The following is a 15,960-nucleotide window of genomic DNA, read 5'->3' as shown; positions in this document are numbered from 1 at the left end:
AGCTCTCGCTCCATAATCAGTGCTAAGTCTCAGGACACGACCCGCGCAGTGGACTTACGTCCTGGAGAATGGAGGATATCACTCTCTAAAAATCATTAGATGAACATACTGCTGATATTAAGACAGTCATCAATATGATAGATTCCAATTATTAAAAAAAAAAAAAACACCTGCAATAGCACAAACAACCTGTATACAATGGTGGCGGTGTTAATGGGGCGAAACACTTTTCTAATGTAAGACAACCCCTTAAGGGAAAACTATCACCAAAGCCCCCCCTGGCACTGTGACGGCCCGCAGCACCGCCCGGCTTATGCTTATTCATGCCCTCCCTCCGTATCTCCCTCTCTTCTCCGCTCTGTATGTGACTCCACTGCGCATGTGCTGGCTTCCCATGTAACCTTTAAGGGGTTGCCCCCTCTCGGGAAAAAACCCTTTACTAGAACCCCTCCTTTTAAAATTATAATCTTTATTGGTCTGCTTTTAAAATATACCCCACACTTATATTAAAATTCCAGTGATATGGTTGGTTTGTGTAAAGGGAGTGTTAGACATTCACCATACTGGGGAATTGTATAATGGTCCAGTTGCTGACTACTGGGTGCTTTATTGTCCGGCACCCCTTAGCAACTGATACCAATTCCTTTGTTTATTGTGCCCCCATAGATTCGCTGCATTTAAAATATCACTGGTAGCCTCCCCGACATTTCGCTGAATGAATTAGCTTTGTCAAGGGTAGCGAGGCTACCCTTGACAAAGCTGATTAGTTCCAAAGTACCAAAGCACAGAGAATACTGTATAGAGTGCACACCACAACAATATGAATATAATCATGAGTCTTTATTACTTACAAAATACAGTAAAAATACACACAGAGGGCTAAAACCAATTAAAAAAGCTCAACAGAGCATGACCCAACATGGGAGAGGGGCCATGAACCCCCCCTCACCAATGTCCTGTCCCTGAAATATGCACAGTCAATGTGGCTGCTAGTACATAAATGACAAGGTAAACTGACACACTAAATAAATCTGAAAAAGTGACAACACCCCTGAGGAAGTCACTGATTGTGTCGGAACGCGTGGGGTTCTGGGGTCTTGTCCCTGCACGTACTGTTTTGGATCTTCTGTCTGTGGCTGCCGGCATTTGGTGATATCATGCACTCTACTTGCACTTTGCTTATTCTTGTCATTTAGTACTATATTGCATGTGCTGTTTATTTTTCAGATTTATTTAGTGTGTCAGTTTACCTTGTCATTTATGTACTAGCAGCCACATTGACTGTGCATATTTCAGGGACAGGACATTGGTGAGGGGGGGTTCATGGCCCCTCTCCCATGTTGGGTCATGCTCTGTTGAGCTTTTTTAATTGGTTTTAGCCCTCTGTGTGTATTTTTACTGTATTTTGTAAGTAATAAAGACTCATGATTATATTCATATTGTTGTGGTGTGCACTCTATACAGTATTCTCTTTGCTTTGGTACTTTGTAGGTTTTCCCTATACTGAGTAGTAGCACCCACCCTGCATTCAACTATGTGGTGAGACCCCCATTTTTTTTATAGTTAAAGCTGATTAGTTCAGCGAAACGTCGGGGAGGCTACCAGTGATATTTTAAATGCAGCACAATGAATCAGCTGCAGATGCTGTCCCTACATCAGGGGACTAATCATGTTACCTGCAGGCGCTGCTCGCCTTCTCTTCCTGTGAGCCGCGGTGCTGGAAATGAATGAGTTGTGAGCCACGGGCACAGGACTTCTGTTCGGAGAATGGAAGCTGTCACCTCTCCCTGCAAGCGCAAAAAGCCAGTGGACAACGGGCACTGCAGAGCTTCTGATCAGAAGTTCTGCAGCGCCCGCGGCCCACAGCTTGAGAGAAAAAAAATATACCGTCAAATAATGTGGAACCGCCATTAGTTTGAAAAATACCATGATACACATTTTTGGTCATATCGCCCAGCACTGGTCAGAGTGTTAAAGGGGTACTCTGCTGCTCGACGTTGGGAACAAAATGTCCTGAATGTTTAAAGCCAGCTCTGGGGCTCGTGGCGCCACGGCCCCGCCCCCTCGTGAAGACACGCCCCACCCCCTCAATGCAAGTCTATGGGAGGGGGCAGCGGAGTACCCCTTTAAGACCCCGACCGATCAGTTAAATGAAAAGGGACAATCCTATAGATTTACATTATGGGTCCCAGTCAAGAACTGGGATAGAACATGGTAAGCGAGCACTTCTCCAGACTAATCTGTTGGGGTCCAAACACTCAGACCCCGATCGATAAAAACTTTCTACATACCAAAAGTTTTCAATAATGACATGTAGACTTTAAAGGTAACATGTCCTCACTTTCATGCTGCCTGAACTACGATAAATTGGAGCGGTCCTCAGGGGTTTCTCCTCACACCATTAGCCTTGACTAGTTGACTCCTCCATGTTTGGGTATAGGCGGCAGGGCAGGCAGAAGCCAACACGGACCACAGCGAAGACTCATGGTTCAGGCAGCATGAAAAAGATGACAGGTTCCCTTTAAGGTATCATTACTGTTGCTTCTTTCATGGTACAAAGTATGTAAAATCAGATCAAAATGGAATGTTCTGTAATGTAAAAAGTTATACCATTCATGGCTGGATTTGTAGCTAGTGGCTATAGAACAGATGCCGACAGAAATAAATCTTCATTTTTATGTTATTTTCGGTTACCATGGAGTTCTAATACAGGGAACTGTTGAAGTTTTTTTTTTTTCCATTTTATCTATTAGACCTTAGTGACATCAGATATATGTAGCAGAGGAGAATAAGCAAAATTTTGTTCATTGGTACCTTTTTTGAGTTAGATTTTATTCAAAATGTGGTATTTTAGATCTGAAATCTGTATTTATGATAGGAGGCCATAATGGGCACAGCAGGGGTGTAGCAACAAGGAGTGCAGAGATAGCTGGTACATGTGCCTGGGGGGGGGGTCCAAAGGCCTCTCTACCGCATACAACAGTGTTTTCCAACCAGGGTGCCTCCAGCTGTTGCAAAACTACAACTCCCAGCATGCCCGGACAGCCGTTGGCTGTCCGGGCATGCTGGGAGTTGTAGTTTTGCAACAGCTGGAGGTGCCCTGGTTGGGAAACACTGGCATATAAAGACACATATAAACTCGCTGGCCACACCTGTTCAACTGCTTGTTAACACAAATGGCTAACCACATGGCAGCAACTGAATGCATTTAAGCATGCAGATATGGTCAAGACAACTTGCTTAAATGGGCACTGTCAGATCCAAAAACTTTTGATATGTTGTAAAGCAGCATGTAAAACCAATAGGTTTTGCAATTGCTTTCATTAGAAATTTTTCAGTATTTCATACACCTGCCCCTCTGCCTGCTTGGACACATACCAGTCCTGCTGTGTCCATGCGTCATCACCTATGTCATGGACACACTTCCTTGATTGACAGCTGTGAGCGGAGGGCTCAAAGCTGGAGGAAAAATCAGCTTGTGTCCCGCTACTGTCAGTGAGGACAAGCTGGGAGATGTAGTTTTGCTAATGCTAGGGGAGATGTGAGCAGACAGCATACTGAGGGAGGGGGCGGAGACCTGCACAGTGAGGCCACGCCCCTCCCTTTGAGAGGAATTCAGACTAGTGAGCTAAATTAAAAGTGTGATAAAAAGAGAAATAAAGGTGCTAGACACAAAAATTAGATGTACATGGTCAGGATTAGGTACTGAGGGATATATTTAAAAAAAATGTTTTTTTTGTTGGATCTGACTGGTACGCTTTAAGTTAAAACCTAGCATCATAATGGGGAAGAACGTAGCATGGTTGTTGTTGCCAGACGGGCTTATCGGATTATTTCCAAAACTGCTGATCTACCGAGATTTTCACACACAACCATCTCGAGGGTTTACAGAGAATGGCTCAAAAAGAGAAAAAATGCCTTGTTGTGACAGAGGAAAATGGGCAAGGTGTACCTAATATAGTGGCCAGTGAGTGTACTTGCCATCAGTCCCGATTTTGGCTGAACAATTCCTAACCAGATTGGATTACATAAAGGGGCATTTGACTATTCATGGGTGGGGCTTAAAAGTCTCAATTTTTCATTTTAATCATAGATACTAATATTATAAATGTCACTTGGTTGGTGGGGAGGGGGGGGGGGGCTTTTCACAGTTTGCTTTGGGTTTCAGTATTTTTCCAATTACAACTTTAGGGCCCATACTATCCCTGGGGCCAATAGTATACAGTATGTTTCATGCATTATCCATACGAAAAATAGAATATTGTGACTTACAAACACACCATACAAAATAAAACAAGGAGTGCCTATGGGTCCGTAGTACAGTACCATCGAGACTGTGCGTGCCCCCATACTGGCTCTGAGCATGCTGTTTTGCCATGTGCATGACTTGTATGACTTGTAGAAACCACCGGAAGCTGAATATACACATGGTTTAGGTGAGTCAGACCGGATGGCATATACTTTATTTTAATCTAGCGCTGAAAGGGATAATGCACACTTCCTGACAGATCGCAGCCATCTGGAAACACATAGGCTTTCTATATTTGGAAGGTTATCTAAGTCATTTTCTCTATAGCTGGGAGGAAGATGTAAAGTTAAAAGGGTAGCTGTCGGAACTTAATGTTCTGAATGCTGCTTTCGCGCTGCAGGAGTTTGCCATGCCCCTTGTGATGTCACTGCAACACCCCATCAATGCAAGTCTATGGGAGGGGTTGTGATGGTCGTCACGCCCCCTTCCATAGACTTGCATTGAGGGGCGTGGCCGTTACATCACGATGGGCGTGGCCCACCCATTAAGTTCCAAATGCTGGCCAGTGGAGTACCCCTTTAATAAAAGTTATATGGCCTGTAGGACGCAAAAAGAGGAGACGCACATGTAGCATAAATGATGGCGACTTTCTGCACAGAGTTTTGCACAGAAAACCAGCAGCGGATTGAAGCTTTGCGCATTTACAAACCTCATCCGCATGCTGCAGATTTTTTACATGCAAACTGACCCCATCTATAAATCGACAGTGTATATATTTCCATTGTTGATTTTCACCGCAGACTTCCCTATACAGGGGAGAAATCATATGGAATCTGAAGTAAAATCACACATGCTGATTTGACACAGATTTGTGGTGAAATGCGCCAAAATATTTTTTCCCCCATGTGCGACCCTATGCTGCTCCAGGCTTGTCTAAAAACATGGATGGCCCAGAAAGGGATTGAAAGACCCCACTACCAACCTGCCGTTCATCCTATAAAAATCCAGGCATGAAAATAGATCTAACCAAAAGTCCCTAGAAAGCTAAATCTGGCCAGGGATTTAACTATTTCCTGCATTCCCCATAACTCATCCAGCTTCTCCTGGATCCAGCTTCTCCTGGATCAGTCAATTTCTCATACAGCAGAAACTTGATTCATTAGCTTTTCCTATGGGGTAAAAAGTCTCAATTGACCTGACACATAAAACTTTCAACAGAGGAAAAGTCATCTGCAACCTTGTCTCCTGCAGGGATAGATTGAGGTCATAGTAATCCATACTCGGGTGTTTGTGGGTAGCCACATTAAAGAGCTATTCCAGATTGTTTTGTAGGGGTTCCCAAGCAGTATAGGTTGGGGTTCGGCGATTTGAAATCCAAATATTTGTCCCGGTTTTATACTAAACCAAAGCTGGTCATACACTTCGGATGGCTGTCAGCAATAGCTGTCACTTCTATTGTTTCGGGTGACAGTGATTCCTCCAGATCCTATTATACACTGACATGTAAGGGCAGGGATTCAATGCTCTTTAGGTCTCATCCAGAACCACTGTCCCTGCCAATTGTGTAGTGACCCTAGGCGACCACTCCACAACTCGAAGACAAACCCTACTGTGAATAAGTGCTGGGCAGTCACAGGTCAAAATAACAAACTATAGTAACACAGTCAGGGCAAGGTATACAGTAAAACACAAAAACACACACTAATACAATAAACCAGGGAAACAGACTAACAGAGAGGATTGTCAGCGAGCCAAGAGGACAGAGTATGAACAGAATCAAGTAACAGAATATGCGAATATAGAGCCGAAACCACAAAACCAGGTAAACAGGATCAGATGCAGGTAATGCTACGTCCAGAGGCAAGCTCTTTTCTCAAGCAAGGTCTAAGAGACAACTGAGCTTGAAAATAGCCAAGCTATCGGGTGTGGATACAAAGAGGACACAGCATTGGCCACTGAAATCCATATAGGAAAGGCCAGGGGTCGCTCCAGCAACCACAAACTTTGCCAAAACTAGAAAGGTTTAACCCTTTGGACAAAAATTGGTCGAGTCATTAGATACACACTGCCCCTGGAAGCAGCTTACCTCTACTGTGAACAAAAGGATAGGACACACTGAAACCCCACTGCCTGATCCTTCTCTCTTACAACATCTGCCATCAGGGAACATCTGGAAGGCTCCCATGTACATTTGATGGTCAGACAAACCCCCTAAAATCTGCAGGTTCAGCTAACATTAAAGGGATATGTCCTTCTCCATAAACTTATCTTATCTTCATCTGGAAAACATAGGGGACAAAAAGCTGATCGGTGGAGGTTCAAATGCTGGGACCCCCACCCCCTTGATCATACAAATGCTGGAAAATTGAAATCCCCTAGCAATGCTCGGAAGCCCCACAGAAATTGAATGGAGCACTGTGATCATTTTGATGGATATCGGAGCATATAATACAAGTATATCAGGAATATATGATAATGTAGTTGTTTGATACTGTAGATCCAATGACGCAGCTTAACTCTCCAGATAATTTGGATAGTTACCTAAGGGGTGTGTTCCCAAATTCAGTTTTTTTTTTCTTTTTTATGCAGGCTTTTAAAGAGTACCTGTCATCAAACCATATTTTCTAAACTAACTCAGATTATATTCCCTAACTACTCCTAACACCCCTCCTGCCCCAGCTATAAAAAGCTGTGTATTATACCTTTCCTCTTGTTCACATTGTGTGAGCTCCCGGCAGGAGAAAGTGGGCATCACTGAAGCCTGTGAGAGCTGTGCCACACCATGCCCAGAATGCACTTTCTGAGTTTGGTCTCCTGCCAGGCCGGGAGGAGACCAAACTACTGTTTGACTTGCGGTAGGGAATAGAATAGAGCCACCTAGTGGCCATTTTTTAAATCACATTAAAAACATATAAAGGTTGAGGATTTTAACAGAAAGTAAATAGCAAAGTGTCTTATAATTATATAAGGAACAATATATTAAAAGTTTAGTTAGGTGACAGGTACTCTTTAAGCCAAACCTTTATACGTGTCCTTGATTTATGTCCATTCCCGGTTTGGTTTTTCGAAACTGCATAGAAAACCTCAGCATGAGGACACCACCAAACAGATATTAACTGCATTGTTCAGCAGCAGGAGTGATCCTCAAAGCAGGGTTTTTCCTGTAAATCTTCCAGAACAGTATTATTTACGGCATTCAATCCGCTTTTCGCATTCAAACCTATCTGTCCATCCTATGATCATGCCGGCTTAGCAGCTGTTCTTACACAATGACCAGCTGGACGGTGGCTTTGATCCACAAGCAAACTCCCATCTGGAATTGCAAAAACTTCTGTTCCTGGAAGTTTAACCTGTAGGCTAGATCAGTGGCCTTTAAACTGTGGACCTCCAGCTGTTGTAAAACTATAACTCCCAGCATGCCCGGAGAGTCAACAGCTGTCCAGGCATGCGTGAAGTTGTAGTTTTGCAACAGCTGGAGGTCCGTAGTTTGGAGAATATAAAGTCACACTTGAACCACAAATTGTAATACCACGATACAGTGTCCACATAATACCTGCACAAAGATCAGCCCAAACTAGAAGACCTAGTGAGGAACACCTGGCTGTGCGTGAACAAATCCACAATTCTCTCTTGTTGGACACATTCCTCAATTAAAACCTTTGCAGACTATGACATAGTGCCAAGTTCTCCTCTCTACTCTCATATTGCTCCTTGAGTGTCCCACCCCTGAGGATGCTCCTTGAGTGTCCCAGCCCTGCCAGGTTTTAAATCCCCTAAAACCAGGCTTAAAGGGGTACCCAAGTGGAGATAAAATGTTTTCAAATCAACTGGTGCCAGAAAGTTATAGAGATTTGTAAATTACTTCTATAAAATCTTAAACCTTCCAGTAATTGTCTGCTGCATGCTCCAAAGGAAGTTGTGTAGTTCTTTCCAGTCTGACCACAATGCTCTCTGCTGCCACCTAGGTCCAAGTCTTCCCTGTCTGGAGCAGGGGAGACTTGCTATGGGGATTTGCTCCTGCTCTGGACAGTTCCTGACACGGACAGAGGTGGCAGCAGAGAGCACTGTGGTCAGATTGGAAAGAACTATACAACTTCCTGTGGAGCATACAGCAGCTGATAAGTAATGGAAGGATTAAGATTTTTATAAAGAAGTAATTTACAAATCTGTTTAACTTTCTGGCACCAGTTGATTTAAAAACATTTTATTTCCTCTGATGTTCCCCTTTAATAATGGTCAAAGGATACCCTACCTCGGCCTGATAAAGTATGGTGGTAATTGTAGCTGCAGCAGAGATAACATGAAACTGCAAGACTATTCTAAAGCACTGTAGGATATAATACTAAATAAAGTAGCCTGAGTTTAGTATACAATGAAGAAGCAAAGAAGTTCCACCGCCTACACGTACAGTGGGGTAAAAAAGTATTTAGTCAGCCCCCAATTGTGCAAGTTCTCCCACTTAAAAAGATGAGAGGCCTGTAATTTTCATCATAGGTATACCTCAACTATGAGAGACATAATGAGAAAAAAATATCCATAAAATCACATTGTCTGAATTTTTTTGCAAATTATAGTGGAAAATAAGTATTTGGTCAATAACAAAAGTTCATCTCAATACATTGTTATATACCCTTTGTTGGCAATGACAGAGGTCAAACGTTTTCTCTAAGTCTTCACAAGGTTTTCACACACTGTTGCTGGTATTTTGGCCCATTCCTTGCAGATCTCCTCTAGAGCAGTGATGTTTTGGGGCTGTCACTGGGCAACACGGACTTTCAACTCCCTCCAAAGGTTTTCTATGGGGTTGAGATCTAGAGACTGGCTAGGCCACTCCAGGACCTTGATGCTTCTTACATAGCCACTCCTTCATTGCCCGGGCAGTGTTTTTGGGACCATTGTCATGCTGAAAGACCAAGCCACGTTTCATCTTCAATGCCCTTGCTGATGGAAGGAGGTTTTCACTCAAAATCTCACTTTACATGGCCCCATTCAATCTTTCCTTTACACGGATCAGTCGTCCTGGTCCCTTGGCACAAAAACCGCCCCAATGCATGATGTTTCCACCCCCATGCTTCAGAGTAGATATGGTGTTCTTTGGATGAAACTCAGCATTTTTTCTCCTCCATACACGACAAGTTGTTTTTTACCAAAAAGTTCTACTTTGGTGACCATATGATATTCTCCCAATCCTCTTCCGGATCATCCAAATGCTCTCTAGCAAACTTAAAACAGGCCCAGACATGTACTGGCTTAAGCAGGGGGACGTGTCTGGCACTGCATGATATGAGTCCCTGGCGGTGTAGTGTGTTACTGATGGTAGCCTTTGTTACTTTGGTCCCAGCTCTCTGCAGGTAATTCACTAGGCCCCTCTGTGTGGTTCTGGGATTTTTGCTCACCGTTCTTGTGATCATTTTGACACCACTAGGTGAGATCTTGTGTAGAGCCCCAGATCGAGGGAGATTATCAGTGGTCTTGTAGGTCTTCCATTTTCTAATTATTGCTCCCACAGTAGATTTGTTCACACCAAGCTGCCTGCCTATTGCAGACTCAGTCTTCCCAGCCTGGTGCAGGTCTACAATTTAATTTCTGGTGTCCTTCGACAGCTCTTTGGTCTTGGCCATAGTGGAGTTTGGAGTGTGACTGTTGGAGGTTGTGGACAGGAGTCTTTTATACTGATAACAAGTTCAAACAGGTGCCATTAATACAGGTAATGAGGGGAGGACAGAGGAGACTCTTAAAGAAGTAGTTACAGGTATGTGAGAGCCGGAAATCTTGCTTGTTTGTAGGTGACCAAATACTTATTTTCCACCATAATTTGCTAATAAATTCTTAAAAAATCAGACAATGTTATTTTATGGATTTTTTTTTCTCATGTCTCTCATATGATGAAAATTACAGGCCTCTCTCATCTTTTTAAGTGGAAGAACTTGCACAATTGGTGGCTGACTAAATACTTATTTTCCCCACTGTATACTATGACACTAATTCCTGCACCCCGTCCAGTCACCCGTGACATGGAATGTGATCAACTCCTACCCAGTAAATCCAGGCCTGTCAGCCTTGGGCAGACACATCTGGATGTGATAAAACACTGACAATCTCACTTTCGCAGGCACTTCCATCAAGAAATGACACCTCGTCTCCTATTAACAATGTAATCTTATTAGATGATAATGTAATCGCTTCTACGTGTCCAGATGTTTTATTTCATCTGATGGGCTCAGATGGCAAGTTCAATGCCAGCTCCTGTTAAACGCTCCGTCCTAAGTCATTAACATTACCCGGAAAGTAGAATCAATTTGGAGCGCTTCATGGCAGGGGGGGGGTCGCAAATATCATTACACTATAGTAATTGTCAATTTTACACTTAAACATTCTGAATTTGGAACAAATTAATTGTTATGAAATATTGAAACAAACAAATTGAGCCACCGGAGTTGCCCCGTGTCATCTACTCAGGAAAAACTAGAGCACAGCAAAATGAGAAGTCCCATCGGCTACCGATAAGTTTGATGCAGAATGAGAAATTAAATAAATTTTCTCTATTAAAATTAAAGTACATCTCTAGCCATAAGTCAAATTGGTATGGGAAATAATTTATTAAAAAAAATAAAACCTGATACTGCTTAGAACTGGCCAAAACTAGGGCCTATTTGTGAACAGATTTTAAGACAATCTTCAAACTAGTTCTTTCGCAAATCCTACCTAAACAAGGGCATCTGGTGAGCTGTTCCTCACCAATTGGGTGGTATTTCAAGGTGGCGCCTATATGTCCCAATTTTAAATGTTGTCAAGCAAGCAAATAAGTGGAAACGTGTGAATTCAAATCTGTCCGTATAAAACAACCATGTGCAAGAAAAAAAATCCAAAACAACAGCAACTCCAAAAAAGATTAGACAATCTCAACCAAAAGGATGAGACATTGGGGGACATTTACTAATCTAGTCTATTCTGGGTATACTTATAGACCAGCGTATGTGGTAGTCTCCTGTCTATTGTGCTCCTAATTTATCAAAGGTCTCACAGCCCTTGATAAATTCTGTGCTCAGACTTCAGGGTCTACAGCTTAAACTGCATTTAGACCTGCTCCAACATGGTCTGACATTTCAGCGTATTTTGGGCAGATGCGACTTGTCGCACAAAAGTCGCACTTGATAAATTCAGCACCAATGCATTTTCCAATGCATTTCCATCTAAAATAGACATCATGTTCTAAAAATCCTCTACAGCAAAAGTCGCAGAAAAGTCGCACATATTTAGACTGCGACTTTCTGTGCGACAAATTTAGGAAAAACCAGTCTAAATCCTTTGATAAATCTCCCCCATTGACTCTAAGAAGATGAGACAGAATCAACCCAGAGAAGATAAGACATCAATTCTTTGAAGATGAGGAAACATAAACCCCAAGAAGATGAGACAAAGCCAACTCCAAGACGATAAGCCAACATCAACTAAAAATATGAGACATCGACTCTAAGAAGATAAGACAGCATCAACCCCTAGAAGATGAGACATCAACCCCAAGATGAGACATCGACCCCAAGATGATAAGACATCAACCCCAAGATGATGAGAAATCAACTCCAAGAAGATGAGACATCAACCCCAAGAAGATGAGACATCAACCCCAAGAAGATGAGACATCCACCCCAAGAAGATGAGACATCAGCTCTAAGAAGTTGAGACATCAACCCCAAGAAGATGAGACATCAACCCCAAGAAGATGAGACATCAGCTCTAAGAAGTTGAGACATCAACTCCAAGAAGATGAGACATCAACCCCAAGAAGATGAGACATCAGCTCTAAGAAGTTGAGACAACATTAACCCTAGGAAGATAAGACATCAACCCTAAGATTCAATCAAATCTTAAAACAAGATTTTCTGGTCGTTTAATCTTATCACTCAAAGGACCTCTTCATCCTCTTAAAAAGATTCACCCAAAATGATTAGTAAATAGTTTCCCAAGACGTTACTTAAGCACCAGCGCTTATTCCTCCAATATCTCCTAGGAGAATTTCCCTGGACTTCTGTTCTTACATTCTGCTCCAGCATTAATTCCAGTCAATTATGAAGTCTGAGTGCCTCATTCATTAAGGTGAGAGTAGATTCAGATGATGCAAAGTGGATTCTTTGCAGGTTTTAAGACCCATTAATGAACAAATTGTACGGTGGTCCTTAACTTTGACACATCTTTCAGGTTTCAGCAGCTCATGAATATGAATTATATTGGTTTAATATTCATGAGGTTCTAATAAGGCAAATTGAAATCAGAGCAGGTGTTAATAATTAGCTGGAATTAACGAAAAATATAATTTTCTCTGCATTGTAACTGCATATGATTTTCTGTTTAGTGTAAGTCAGGGGATATCCATCACTTGGACATTATGGGTCTTTTTATCAGAATTGTTTAAATTATTCTTTAAAAGGCTGGGTTATTAACATTTTAGAAACAAAAAGTTTGGTAATTCTTCAGCAAGAACGTTCTAAATTTACCACCACTTAAGCCCTTCACAGTAGATACATCTACCAGTAAGTCTTGTGGTCCCTATGAACCCATTGGAACTCTAAGGTTCTAAAGCCGCGGTCTTAAAGGGGCACTCTGGCTCTTAGACATTTTATCCCCTAAGATGCATGATCGCGGGGATCCCGCCGCTGGGGACCCCCGTGATCTTGCACGCAGCACCCCAGTTAAAATCAGTCCCCGGAGCGTGTTCGCTCCGGGTCTGATTACCGGCGACCACAGGGCAGGCGGCTTGTGACGCCCCCTCCCATAGGCTTGCATTGAGGGACGGAGCATGACGTCAAACGGGGGCGGAGGCGTGACATCACATGCCGCCTGCCCCGTGGTCGCCGGTAATCAGACCCGGAGCGAACTTGCTCTGGGGACTGATTTTAACTGGTGTGTTAAGTGCAAGATCACGGGGGTCCCCAGCGGCTAGCTGATCCTTTGGACACCAGGTGAGGGCGGCTCCATGTTCCTTTTTTAGGACACTGTGTGTTCTGTACAGGACCCTGAAGAAGCTCCCGTCCTATACATAGACAGTGATTACAGCTCCCAGCTGATCTTTCTTACTTGCTTTATCTGTATTTGTTATCTACTTATTTTTGTTTAATTCTCACTTTTTCCTATTTTTGGATGACATTTTGGTGGCTTCAGAACCAATTACCAGGTTTCCATAGAGTTATGGTCTCAACATACAATGGACGTCCCGGAACCGATTAATATTGTAACTTGAGGGACCACTGTACTGGAAACTTGCAGACAAAAGGCAGGCCCCCGATAGACGTAAATCCATCAAAGGGTAAAGAAGAAAACTGAAAACACATAATACCTACAAAAAAATGTATAAGATTTCAAAAAAATGAATTTTAAAACAAATAAAATAAAGTAGAAAAAAGATGAAGCGTAATACAATAAATGAATCAAATAACTTAGTATTGGAAACAAAAAAAGAACAGCATAAATACATGCATAGAACAGCGGACTGGATGAACCCTCTTTGTGTTTTTCTGCTGTCATGATTCTGCATTGCTGTGTTTCAGAAGGCTGAGCAAAGGCGACCGAATATAATAACCCCCCCCCCCCCCCCCCGAATAGAAAATGCCGAGTGATAGAAGCAGATGTTAGCATTTTATTTTGGATTGTGTTACAGCAAAGTCATAACCAGGCTTTCCTTTACGTAGGGCAAATGCTCTGTTTTCTGCCCTAGTCCACTACTCATTCTGTATGATCATTGGCATCCCCCTGGTCCTTGAGGCACAATGCCCCACCGATCCGCCCATAGGTACATTCCTGACTACAGCAGCTTCTTTTGCTAACCTTAAAGGGGTATTCCAGGAAAAAAAACTTTTTTATATATATGTCAACTGGCTCCAGAAAGGTAAACAGATTTGTAAATTACTTCTATTAAAAAATCTTTATCCTTTCAGTACTTATGAGCTTCTGAAGTTAAGGTTGTTCTTTTCTTAACTTCAGAAGCTCATAAGTACTGAAAGGATTAAGATTTTGTAATAGAAGTAATTTACAAATCTGTTTAACTTTCTGGAGCCAGTTGATATATATAAAAAAGTTTTTTCCTGGAATACCCCTTTAATTAAGGCACTGTCATTTGCATAGATCAATTGTACAATCAAACATAAGAAACATTGTAATATATCTTATTAGACAAAAATGCTTCTTTCTACTGTCATCAAACTTTTTCACTCTACCCCCCTCCCCCCCCAGCTGCTCAAATCTTCTCTGAAATCAGCTCAACTATGTTCCATGCCTGCAAGACGAGCAATACAAGTCTATGGAGGGGAGCAGGAGGGAGCTCTGCTCACCAGCTCTGGGAGAACTGCTAATTATAGATAAAGCCTGTAGAGCAGAAATTATACAAGTTATATAATGGCCAAAAATAGTGCTGTTCTTAATATACACGCAGAGTAGGCAATCCTAAAAAGCCCACGATAAATAGCAGGTACGCTGCATTGCAGTGTTTTCCACACAGTGGGGGAGATTCATGAAAACCTGTGCAGAGGAGAAGTTGCTGAGTTGCCCATAGCAACCAATCAGATCGCTTCTTTCATTTTTCAGAAGCCATTTCAAAAATGAAAGAAGCGATCTGATTGGTTGCTATGGGCGACTGGTCAACTTTTCCTCTGGACAGGTTTTGATAAATCTCCCCAACTGTGTGTCTGCAGCTGTTGTAAACAACTCCCAGCATGTTGGCTGTCCGGGCATGCTGGGAGATGTAGTTTTGCAACAGCTGGAGACACACTGTTTGGAAAACACTGCTTTAAAGGGGTACTCCGGCCCTATGACATCTTATCCCCTATCCCTGCGATCAGGCATCTTATCCCCTATTCTTCAGATAGGGGATAAGATGTCTTAGGCTGGGTTCACAATGTGGAATTTTTGGGCAAAATTTCTGCCGGAGATCGAGCTGGCGGCACTAGGACCGAGCAGACTGCATTGCTGCCCCCATAGACTGCAATGCATTTCTGGGTGGATCTTTTGGGAGATCTGCTCAGAAATGCATTGCCATCTATGGGGACGGCAATGTAGTCCGTGCGGTCCTAGTGCCGCCAGCTCGATCTCCGGCAGAAATTCTGCCCAGAAATTCCACAGTGTGAACCTAGCCTTAGGACTGGAGTACCCCTTTAGCTCAATAATTATCAGGTCCATAAGGCTTTTTAACCTGGCGTATGCCAAAAGTGTGTCCTGTCGGCTTACAATTTTTTTTAACTGTATATTGCCGTGCAAACTAAAATATATCTTTATATATTTTTCTTAACCCTACGGTTGATACTGCTGTCTCTGATGGAAGGCTAAATTGAAATGTCAACACAGTTACGTAAACTGTCCTCCCGTCTGTTCTTACCTATAGGAAGTCGAGGACTGAGATGATTTTATTGTCATGTAAATTAGGCATTTCGGAATGAGTGCTAATAATGGATGTGTCCGACTTGGCTAATAAGGGCAATTATTTTATTATCGGGCACCACCTTGGCAAATTGGATTTACAAACCATAAGTGCCAGACCGCTTGTGTACACAGAGGATTTAAGCGACTCAGCAGTCCTCATTTACAGTAAACAAGTCGAGCAATTAAAGTGTCCTCTGATCTCCTGTCACTTTCATGGTCTATTAGCGGTTCAGCAGTCACATAAGGACAGTATACAGCAGTGGTCCTCAACCTGCGGACCTCCTGATGTTGCAAAACTACAA

The 15,960-nt window shown here is 42.6% G+C and overlaps 1 protein-coding gene across 5 annotated transcripts in view; it reads right to left on the bottom strand.

Annotated features, from left to right (window-relative positions):
• Positions 1–15,960, bottom strand: part of KLHL29 (kelch like family member 29) — a 917,635-nt gene that overhangs the window by 858,694 nt on the left and 42,981 nt on the right. Inside the window, exon 2 of one of the 5 annotated variants that reach the window (XM_056564306.1) lies at positions 1,677–1,866. The exons of the other annotated variants lie outside the window; for them this stretch is intronic. The gene's annotated coding sequence lies outside the window, so the exon portion shown is untranslated. The remainder of the gene's footprint in view (positions 1–1,676; positions 1,867–15,960) is intronic. 5 annotated transcript variants of the gene reach the window in all.

This window comes from Hyla sarda, chromosome 3, assembly GCF_029499605.1.
Source record: "Hyla sarda isolate aHylSar1 chromosome 3, aHylSar1.hap1, whole genome shotgun sequence".
Lineage (NCBI taxonomy): Eukaryota > Metazoa > Chordata > Amphibia > Anura > Hylidae > Hyla > Hyla sarda.
Note: the sequence above shows the minus strand (reverse complement) of the source record. Positions and strands in the feature narration are given on the sequence as shown.